General features: G+C 41.5%; 1 protein-coding gene across 4 annotated transcripts in view; it reads right to left on the reverse strand.

Moving 5' to 3' along the window:
• Hs3st5 (heparan sulfate-glucosamine 3-sulfotransferase 5) overlaps positions 1 to 10,061 on the reverse strand; it is a 256,960-nt gene extending 246,899 nt beyond the window's left edge. For all 4 annotated transcript variants that reach the window (XM_005073265.4, XM_040728248.1, XM_040728246.1 and 1 more), the window contains exon 1: positions 9,225 to 10,061. The gene's annotated coding sequence lies outside the window, so the exon portion shown is untranslated. The remainder of the gene's footprint in view (positions 1 to 9,224) is intronic.
• Between the last annotated feature and the right edge of the window lie 288 nt (positions 10,062 to 10,349).

Genomic DNA, 10,349 nt, shown 5'->3' on the forward strand with positions numbered 1-10,349 from the left:
GAGCTTAAATATGTAATATGATTATAATACATAGTTAAGAGACTTAATAGAAAAAGATCTCAAAAAATGAGCTCAACGACTATCATGGAACCATCTGAAACTTTCTTAATTTTGAAGGAATAAAAAAATAAAACTGCACAACTCTTTATAGATCATTACTAGAGAAACAAAGTTCCAGAATTATAGTTGAAATTAATAAATAATCTTGGTAGATGGATGCTCACAGAAGACTTAAAATTACTGGAGTAAAGGATTTATGGGGGAAAGCAAGAGAGAAGATGGCTCTCCGAGTCTTCTCACACCATCTTCATTGCTTCCTCTTCCCATCATTTAGTATGTAAATGGCTCTTGCTTCTTTGCTAATTGGTTTTATCATCATGCCTATACATTTTCTAAGAGAAGAATTAAGTCCCTGTGTCTTCAACATCAAGCACACCCCTTGGCATATATCAGTCATTCAACAAATGAGCACTGAAATAAATGAAAAGATTTACTAAGAAAAAGGAATAATGATGCTAGGCAGAAGAAGGATTATGATGGCTATTTTTGATAAAAATGTAGTTGTGTTTCTTTTATTCCAGATGTTATGGATACATTGGAGATATGGGTGTAGGATTATTTCCTGAGAAAGTGTGTGTATATGAGTGTGTTGCAGCAAAATATGAAACAATCTCAAATTCACAGAGTGTGGTCAACACTATAGCAGATGATGAGAAATCTAGTGCATTCTGGTTTGGGAATGAGCTTCAAAGAAAGACACAGGAAATAAAATGAAGAAATATGGTGAGAAAGATAAAGTGTTGGAAGAGCAGGGAAGGTTGATACCTGTGTGTACAAAGGCATGGATGTTGCAGAGTCATAGCCCGTTGCTTCTTGGAAACAAGATACTATTTGCTGTGACATCCATTAGAAGAGTGGCAGGAGATGATGAATTCTAGACCATATCATTGGAAAAGTAAGGGTGAGCTAATGGGATATTGAGTAAGTTTGAATTTGGCCCTGAAGGCAGGGGATGATGCAGGAATGAACAGGGGGATTGTGTGGCCAGGTTTATCGTTAGAAGCATTTCAGAAGTACTGTAGAGGAGGAAGACTCGAGGCTGATGGAGCAGTTGTCATGATTCAAGTGAGACCTCTCAGTTGCCTGAACTAAAACTATAGCCAGTGCTAGTAAGACAATTGGTGCTCAGGAAGCAGGGTGCTTGTGTCTCTAGCACACCAATAGAGAGCTGTAGGAGGAACACAAGTGTATGTCTGTCTCTGATGATGATCCTTGAAACTCTAATTTCTCACTGTTTTTGGATGACTAGGTAGATGACTTTGCCAACAGATGAGAACAAAATAAAAAAGTACTTGAGAAGAGATAACATTAAGAGAACAATACTTCATAAAGTTTCTTGATCCCTGTGTTGCTGTACAGGATGGGGAGTCCATTATTTTGAAGAATTTCAAAGCTCTAAAACTAGACACTGCCATAGAAACACCTGACTGTCTCTACTTACCCATTTCAAAGTAGATAAGGTAATTCACTAAGATAAACATCTTATTATGAAATTCTACCCAAATAAAATCAGGAAATAACAATACAACTCAACTAATACTAAAGCTTTTGGTATGCCTGGCATTTCTATGAAGACAATAGGAAATGCCACATTTCACTTTAGAATCAAATTTAGGTGTCGTGGTGACACCATACATCTCATGTAGATTCAGACACAGTGGTATAGAACCATACTTTAGAGAATAAAATAAATACATGTCTTTCAATCAAACATCTATATGCCCATGCTCATGTCCTGAACCTGTCCTGTTTACTGCCTCTGTCCTCACCCTATGACCCTTACCCTGTCCAGTCAAGTGTCTCAATTTTCTGCTTCATGAATTCTGAGATGCCCACAGAAAGAAGCCCTGTCTCTTTATATTATAGGTGACTTGTCACTCACAGAGGCTTGTCACTCATAAAGGCTTGCCACTCACAGAACCTTGTCACTCAGAGAGGCTTCTTACTCACAGAGACTTCTTACTCACAGACACTTCTCACTCACAGAGACTTCTTACTCACAGAGACTTCTTACTCACAGAGACTTCTCACTCACAGAGTCTTGTCACTCACACAGGGTTGTCACTCAAGGAGGCTTCTCACTCACAGAGGCTTGTCACTCAGAGATTTGTCACTTTTCCATACTATGTCTTTGAGAAGAAGGTTCCGTTTGGTGTCTTCTAGTCCAGTGTTGTTTCCTTTAGCTCATAAAATTGAGGAAGTTATGACTTTAAGTCCTGGGCAGCTGTCTGACCAGATGAGGAAATGCTATTTGCATAAATGATCAGTTCCCACTACTGCATCCAATGTCTGCAGGGGACTGATAGACCTTTTAAAACTCAAAACTAGACATAGCAGTTTGGTAAAACTAATGTAGTTTAATTAGTTGCATGTGTATATAATAGGCATTATTATATACACATGGGGAAAGACTGTTTTATGACAAACCAAGAGATGAATGTTCATCTAAACTCTTTAAGGGAAAGGAGTGTGGCAAGGAAGGTAAGGAAAATAAATAGGCATGGGGTAGACTTTGGAACTATTGATTGAACGTAGGATATCATTTTATTACTTCATTAAATAAAAGTTACGTAAACAATCATGAGTAGCTAAACTTTATTTTGTTAAGACATGGTTGGTAGACTGAGTTTCTGTGTTAAATCAATTACTAAAAAAGAGAAATATAAGAACTAAACTGAACTTTTATTTATTTATTTATTTTTTTGGTTTTACGAGACAGGGTTTCTCTGTATTGTTTTGGAGGCTGTCGGTCCAGCCTGGCCTCGAACTCACAGAGATCCACCTACCTCTGCCTCCCGAGTGCTGGGATTAAAGGCGTGCGCCACCACCGCCCGGCCTAAACTGAACTTTTAAAAGAAGTAGCCTGTTTAGTGATGACAATCCAGACAAATCTTTTTCTCTTTGTACAATGAATTCTACCTATACAGTGTAAATTATGAGAGTCAAAAAGAATGTCTGTGTATCCCCCACCTTAGTTGATATTAAATGTAAAGAGATTAATGAATATTTTAGTGGCTTTAATAGAAACTTCTCCCCTTTACTGTACCCTATGTGTCAGAGCACATATAGTGCAGAGCACTATCAGAACAGGCCGGGAAGGACTTCAAGCTGGGCACTGAGGTACATGCCTGGAACCATAGCACTTAAGAGGCTAATAAAGGAGGATTCTTCCACCTTTGAGGCCAGCTGAGTCTGAATAATGAGTCACAGGCCAGAGATTCTAGGCATCCATAGTGAGACACAAAAATAAACAAAACAAAACAGGACAAAAGAGCTAGAGTTACACTTTAAAAGAATGTGACTTAGGTGACCCATGAGCTTTTGAGCCTTCTCTCAAGTTCCATATCTCTGCCCACCTTCTTGTTGGTTCTTAGGGTAGAACCTCGAGCCTTGAGCATGCTGAGTAAATTCTCTGTTACTGAGCTATACTCTCAGCCTCTCATATTCTATGTTAGACATGGGCCTTTAAATCTAGTAATCAAACTTAAGTTTTGAAACATCTTTCTTTGTGTTCTTCCCTCAGGACTAAGAGAATTCACAGAATCTGTACTTTACAGACTAGAACCTGCAATCCAATCCTATGTATATTGGGTATTACATGGCTATTCCATTTAATCATCCTGATGCTGTCACAGTGATGCTAAAGATGTTGATGCTGTCAGCAGGATCAAACACTGACTCATATCTGATGCTCTGTGCTAGGTATTTTGTATAGCTTATTATAAAAAAGACTGCAAATGACATTTTTATCACATCTAAACTTACTAAGAATTACAAAGTCTAAGCAACTTGCTCCAAAGGGTTACAGACAAGCAGTAGTTAACCAAATTTCAGCCCACCCAGCCCTGCCTGATACAGAACTTGTACTATGATGAATGCCAATATCAAGGCACATTTGATTACTGTGAGTCTTTTCAGTGACTTGAGTTAGCTAACTATGGTAGAAAGCATCACAGTGACATTGTTAATATGTTTGCAAATAGTTCCCCAAACTATACTCACATGGCAAGACCACTAGGATGGTTGTGCTTCTTCATTAACATTTTAAAGATTCTGTTATTTAATGACAATCATGTCTTTTATGTCTTACTAAAATAAAGATATAATTATAAGCATACTTCCCTATTTCTAAATGCAAGTTTTTGAATCAATTAAATTTTTCAATCATTTTTTTTGTTCTACCACTCCATTTCACAAAGGTTATTATTCCACATGACTTCAGGTATGGTTCATAGATGATGACTGAGACCAACATGAAGCAGAAAATGTCTTGTAAACTTTGAATAGTATTATGATTATAAAATATACAACGTAAACATAAAATTTTGAAAGGTTTTTGGTTTTGGTATTGTTTTGCCTTTGGACAGGTAAGTTGTGAAATAGTCTGCTTCAGTTCATGCAGGAACCAACAATAAGATGCCTATTGTATGAAGATGATGTTGACAAGGCTAAGTTGTGCCTCATACCTTTAATAAAACTGAGATTTCTTTGGCATGCACCCTAGAGTAACACATATCATTGACCTTAGTGCAAGAAGTTCACATTATAAGGATATTACGGGAAGCATAAAGCGTTCAGTATCTGATCATCTATGCTATTAAAACTGCTTAAATATGTCATAAGTTCTTAAAGTTACCTAATTTTAAAGTAGCTGGACCTTTGAAATTATCGAGTCCATTAAAAACTACATTAAGGTGCAGTAATACACTCCAGCCCTGCTCAGGTTCAGGTTATGTCACCATTCCGTTACAATCACCTTCCCTGTGAGTTTCCAAAGAATTTAGTCTAAGTTAAAAACCTTTATAAATGAATCAGAGATTGTGGAGTAAAGCTACTTAGGACCACTTGATGAGGGTTGACTCCACCCATGTGGACTGGGCTCTCCCATATCAATCATTAATCAAGACAATAACCCATAGACATGTCCATAGGCCTAATAGATGGAAACAGTTCTTCAATTGAGCTTTCTTCTAGTTTGTGTAAAGTTAGCAAAAACTAGCAAGCACATATTTTTTTAAGTAAACTTTAGAAAACCTATTCAGAAGCAGTGGAATAGTGTTGGAGACTGCCTGGATCAAATACCAGCCTCACCATTTGTTAGCTACAGAGATATGGCTCTCATTTAATGAGATGAAGCCAGATTACCTCATCTCCAAAATGGGCATGGTAGCTATATATTTTCCTTCTGCATATGGGGTATGACAGAAAAGCTGTAGAAATAAATGAGTTATTATTACTAGAGTATTTTTAGAAAGTGTTGCCTATGCACTTGTGGTTTTATGTTTTTCTTAATCAAAAATTTCATAAAAGTTTATCACTCTAAAATTCTTATACCAAACATGAAATACTTGTAAGTATCACTCTAAGGATGAGACTCACTTTACAAATCACTTATGTCACAAAGGTACAATCTTCCTGTTAGCTAGTTATTATAACATACAGCTATATACATAAACAAAGACTAATATATTTTATATATGATGCACACATGTTTATGTATACATATTTGCATATATTTATCTACAAAACTTGATAAAAACAACTTTTCAAATAATTCTAAGCACATACACAGCTTTCTTTCATCAAATGTTTCAAAATAATGGAAAATGATCCATTGTAGAAAATATTAATAAATAATGAGGCAGATAATGAAACTTGCATATTAGATTTAGAAAGGTTGTTTATCCTTACCTGTACATTAGTTAGAGGAATTTTCAAATATAAATTTTCTAATAATTGATAAGTATTTTGAAATGTGTTTGATTAGTGACTTAAAATGTATTTGTTATTATCTTGCTTTAATTGCACTTCAGCTATAAAAGTTAGGATTGCATCATGGGTCTCAAAAACAAACTTGGATTATAGAGAAAGAAAAATTTGCCAACAACTAATTGAATTCCTGAAAAAAATACAGCTTTGCTTGCTTTAAAGACTTCATATTAAGTTGATGTAAAAATCTAAATATCCTACTATTCTAAGTCGCATCATTCCAGTCCATAAAGCAAGTCAGTTTGGCTTTGACTTTCCTCTATGTTGCCACCCTCAGAAAGAGAGGAGACAGGACTTGAATGAAGAGAAACTTGTGATTTGAACAATTATTCCTCTTCATTATATTTTTCTGTCCCCACATTCCTCATATAACCAAACAATAACCACTCAATTACAATATTGAACTATTACAATAAAATATTGCACAGAAATGCAAAATTATGCATATAAGATATTAAGTATATAATTTCAGTAACACATTGCTACAATGCTACAGTCATTTCGAACAAGCATTCTCTCCACCAGTAAGTAGCACCTTTTACTAGAAAGAGTTATTTTATTCAAGAAGGAAGGCCACTACCATGAAAAAAAAAAGCATCCTGCTAAGATATTCCAGGAGAGCCAAAGAAAATTCTCCCCAACTAAAATTTGCAGAAGAAGTTTAACTTTTCTTCCTCTAAAAGAGAAGCTAACCAATCTTTTTTCTTAACTTCCTCATTTGCATATAATTGCATTATTAAGAAATGTTATGGTTGCTGAGATTAGAAAAATATAGGGATGAGGAAATGAGGAAGCAAAACACTGTTCTATGAATCCAAGTTTGCTTTTTTGAGGCAACATGAAGATTTGCATTTATTCATAAGTGAATGCTAATGATGTATTGAGATCTGGCACTGCTCCACAGAAGTGCACAGAGAGACAGAGCTGGAAATGAGACCCAGTGCAGATTCATGACTTGCTCTAACAACTGCGACAGGCAGCCAGAAGGTTAGAGACAATATCAGTTCTGTGAAGTTGAGTCACCTAAATGACAAACAAGTTGGTTAAAAATAATGGCAGTATTTGGGTGGGAAACAAAGTTAGACACTAAAGTGTCTCCTGTGACTCTTGAGTCAACAACTCTTTGTTGGTTGGTCATCTACTTTGGGGATGGTACTGCTTTCTTAAGAAAACCACTGCTGTGTGTGCAGTTCCTGTCACCCAGAGTAGGAACAAATACCCCACTTCTAGCAATAATTCTTCCTTGTTTTAAATTAATGCCCCAGCTCAGCTATGCTTATTGTGTGCGCTCATATGCTCAAGACTTTTTGAATGAGTGCAAATTCAGCGAGGAGGAAAGTTATTCATTCAAAAACATCTGTGTACGCCCGCATAGCAGCAAGGATGGTGAAGGAAGCATCTCCTCCATACACCGAGCAAAACCTCCTCACAAAGATGTCAGAGGAGCTACTTCAAACATTAAGATTGAGAGGTCTGGTTTCAACCAGAAGTCAGAGCCCAGTACCTGCTGTGACCAGCCAATGAAAACTCTGCCCACACTTCCCCTCCTAAGTTGTTTAGGCATATATATTTGAAACTATTTTGCATGAGTAACGATGCCTACTTCTGTTTTATTAATTGAGGAAAGAACATGTTTAAGTAGCCTAGGGTAACTTAGGAGAGGCCAGAGCCAGAGCTATTATGCTTGCCACAGTTAATGCATTGCAGAGAAGACAGTTGCAGGTAAACAATAGTTTCCTCCCCCCCCGTTTTTGTTTCCTGTCTCATTGCCTTGTGTTTTGGCACAGTTCACTGGCAAATAGCTTTCTTTCCCTGAGAAGCCTGTCTCAACTGACCCAGGCACTTCAAACATTACCGTTTGTAAACAAGCATGGTGAAAAAGGCAAGGATAGACACTTTTATTTCTCCTGCTGAGAACTTGACGAATTTAAGAATAGGGAGAACAAAGTCATGAAGCCGAAGGACAAAGGTAACTTCAAAATGTAATTAATAGCAATATAAGATGTTTAAGCAGTCATATTTGGTATCTAAATTTGGTGATCGATTTTTTTATCATCTTTAGTAGTTTCTCTGAAAAGGAGACAGATATGTTTGAATTGAATTGTATCATGAAAACACCTGTCCTAAGCTCTGAAATATGCAAAGAACATTGAACAAAACCCTTTCGAGGCAGTCACTTTTTATGACTGACAGCAAATTGGTTGAGATAGGAGCAGAGTCACCCAGAGGATGCCCACCCATATTGTTCCCACCCTAGACCCTGCATACTGTTTATCAGGTTCAGCTTACACAAATCAGGAGAGAGTCATTGGGCCATTAAATGCATCCACGAAGTAATACGATATGAAGCACTTTCAAGCATTAAATATCCCCTTAAGAGCCTAGTCTTTCTCATGAAATAACAGAGGCAGCTAGACCGAGAGAGACAGAGAGATACACACAGAGACACAGAGATGGAGAGACAGAGGCAGAGGAGAGCAAGACAGAGAAAAGGGGGGGGTACGAACAAAACGAAGATTACACATATTTCAGCGGTAGCTTTCTTGGGTGGATGCACTCAAGAAGGGAAGCCTGAGAGCAGAGAGGAGCCCACCAACATGTAATGACTCAGGAGGAGCGCCAGAGGTTTGCTCCCTGTGTAGCTGGACCCTGAGTAAAGTCAACCACACACAGGAGGGGACGGTCTGCCCTGCAGTGGGTCACAGTGACTGCAGACCTCTTAGTAATAGTAATCTGATCACCTCCCCTCCGTTACACCCACTGTGTGCGTGTGTGTGTGTGTGTGTGTGTGTGTGTGTGTGTTGTGCTAGATGTGAGAGGGAAGGGTTTCACTGAGTGAGGCTTGAGGGAATGGGAAACGACCCTATGACTGGGGGTGTCTTCCCCAGAGACTAGGCACCTACTCCCACCAATGAAACTTCTGTCTACTCTGTCTGCCCTTTGCTCTGGCCTCAGTACATTCTGCTGCCCTTAAAGCTACCATATAACTCCAAAAGACAGTTTACAATTCACCCCAGAAGAGGCCAAGAGGGAAACCCCAAACTCTGCTGAGCGATCATCACTGAGAACAGTTCTGCATCTGACTCTAAGAGAGCACTGAATGTAGGTCTCTGGGAAGACAGACAGCTAGGAGGCCGACTGACTTCACTCCAGCAATTGCTCACGCTGTTTCTCTTGTCCCGTTAGTTTAACCCTAACCCCAGGAAAGGCGGTTTGGTTCAAAGGCTTCCGCAGGAGGTGCCTAGGAAAACCGCGCCCCACAAAGTGCTTTGGCCAGAGGGATGCCCCCTCTAGGCAACTCGCCTTGTCACTTCCCCACAAACCTAGAAGGTCCCAGCCGCGACTCCCCTCCCCTCTCTCCCGAGCAAGGCGGGCAGCGTGCCCTGCTCACTCACCCTCATTCCCAGTGGTGACAACCTCGGAGCGGGCCCACAGCTTGGAAAGCGGTGGCCCAGACAGACTGGTAGCGCCGGGTCACCCTGCTGTTCCCGCGGTCTCAGTGGCAGTTGTTCCGTAGTTTGGGATGATCTGGCTAGGTGTCGGTTGTGAGTGAGCGGGCAAGGAGGACAGGCAAGCAGCACTGTATCCGCGCGTGAGTGCGGGGAAGGAGGGCTCGCACTCTGGGGCGGTGACAGCGGTGGCCGCTAGGTCCCGGGCGGGGAGCAACGAGCGGAGGGGGCGAGAAGTAGTGGAGTTTAGGGCGCGTTTCGCGCACTTCCCTGGGAGACTGGAGCCAGGTGCGGCAGGGCGCGCTCCCGCGGCACAGGAACGTCAGGGGCAGTCGCTGGAGCCCGAGTCCGCGTAGCTGAGGGGACCGCAGGAGCTCTGCGGGAGGAGGTTAGCATCCTCCTCTGCCGGCACAGGCACCCGCACAGAACCGGATTCCGCACGCGAGGGGCAGAGCCTCTGGCGTTCCCGGCGACAATGTCAGGAAGCTCGGTCCCTCGGGATGTGTCCAAAAGAGCAACAGTCAGTGCAGCTGCGATCTTTGCTCCCTGCGTCCTCCTGCGGCCGGCGCCAAGCTGTGAGAACCACGGACTCCCTGCCGGGGCGCTGTCACGGCCGCCGCCCGGTCCCCGGCGCTCCTGCCGGCTGCTGCTTCCCGGAGACGTGCCCAGCTGGATGCGCGCGCGCCTGTGTGTCTAAGAGGATCTCTTCCCCTCCATCACTTCGGCTCACGGGAGGGACAAGGTCCCGGGCGACCAGCTGCAGAGTGGCTGCCAGTCCACACCCTCCCGGCTCTCTTCCCACCCACCCCGCCCCTTCTCCTCCTTGTGCTCTCCTCCTCCCTCTGCTCCTCCTCCACTGGTCGCTCCTGTGCTTGTCAGGGTGGCTGAGAGACCTAGAGGAAAGGGAAAAGAAGGAAAAGGGCGGGGGAGAGAGTGCAGGTGTCTTTGACTAGGAAGTGGGCGCACGCTCAGGAGCCCCTAGCATCATGGGGAGGGCCTGGGCTTAGGGGTTGAAGCTCAGGGGTGGGTGGGGTGGGTGGAGGAAGATAAACCCAGAGGTGGAGGACGGAG

This window comes from Mesocricetus auratus, unplaced genomic scaffold, assembly GCF_017639785.1.
Source record: "Mesocricetus auratus isolate SY011 unplaced genomic scaffold, BCM_Maur_2.0 Super-Scaffold_100018, whole genome shotgun sequence".
Lineage (NCBI taxonomy): Eukaryota > Metazoa > Chordata > Mammalia > Rodentia > Cricetidae > Mesocricetus > Mesocricetus auratus.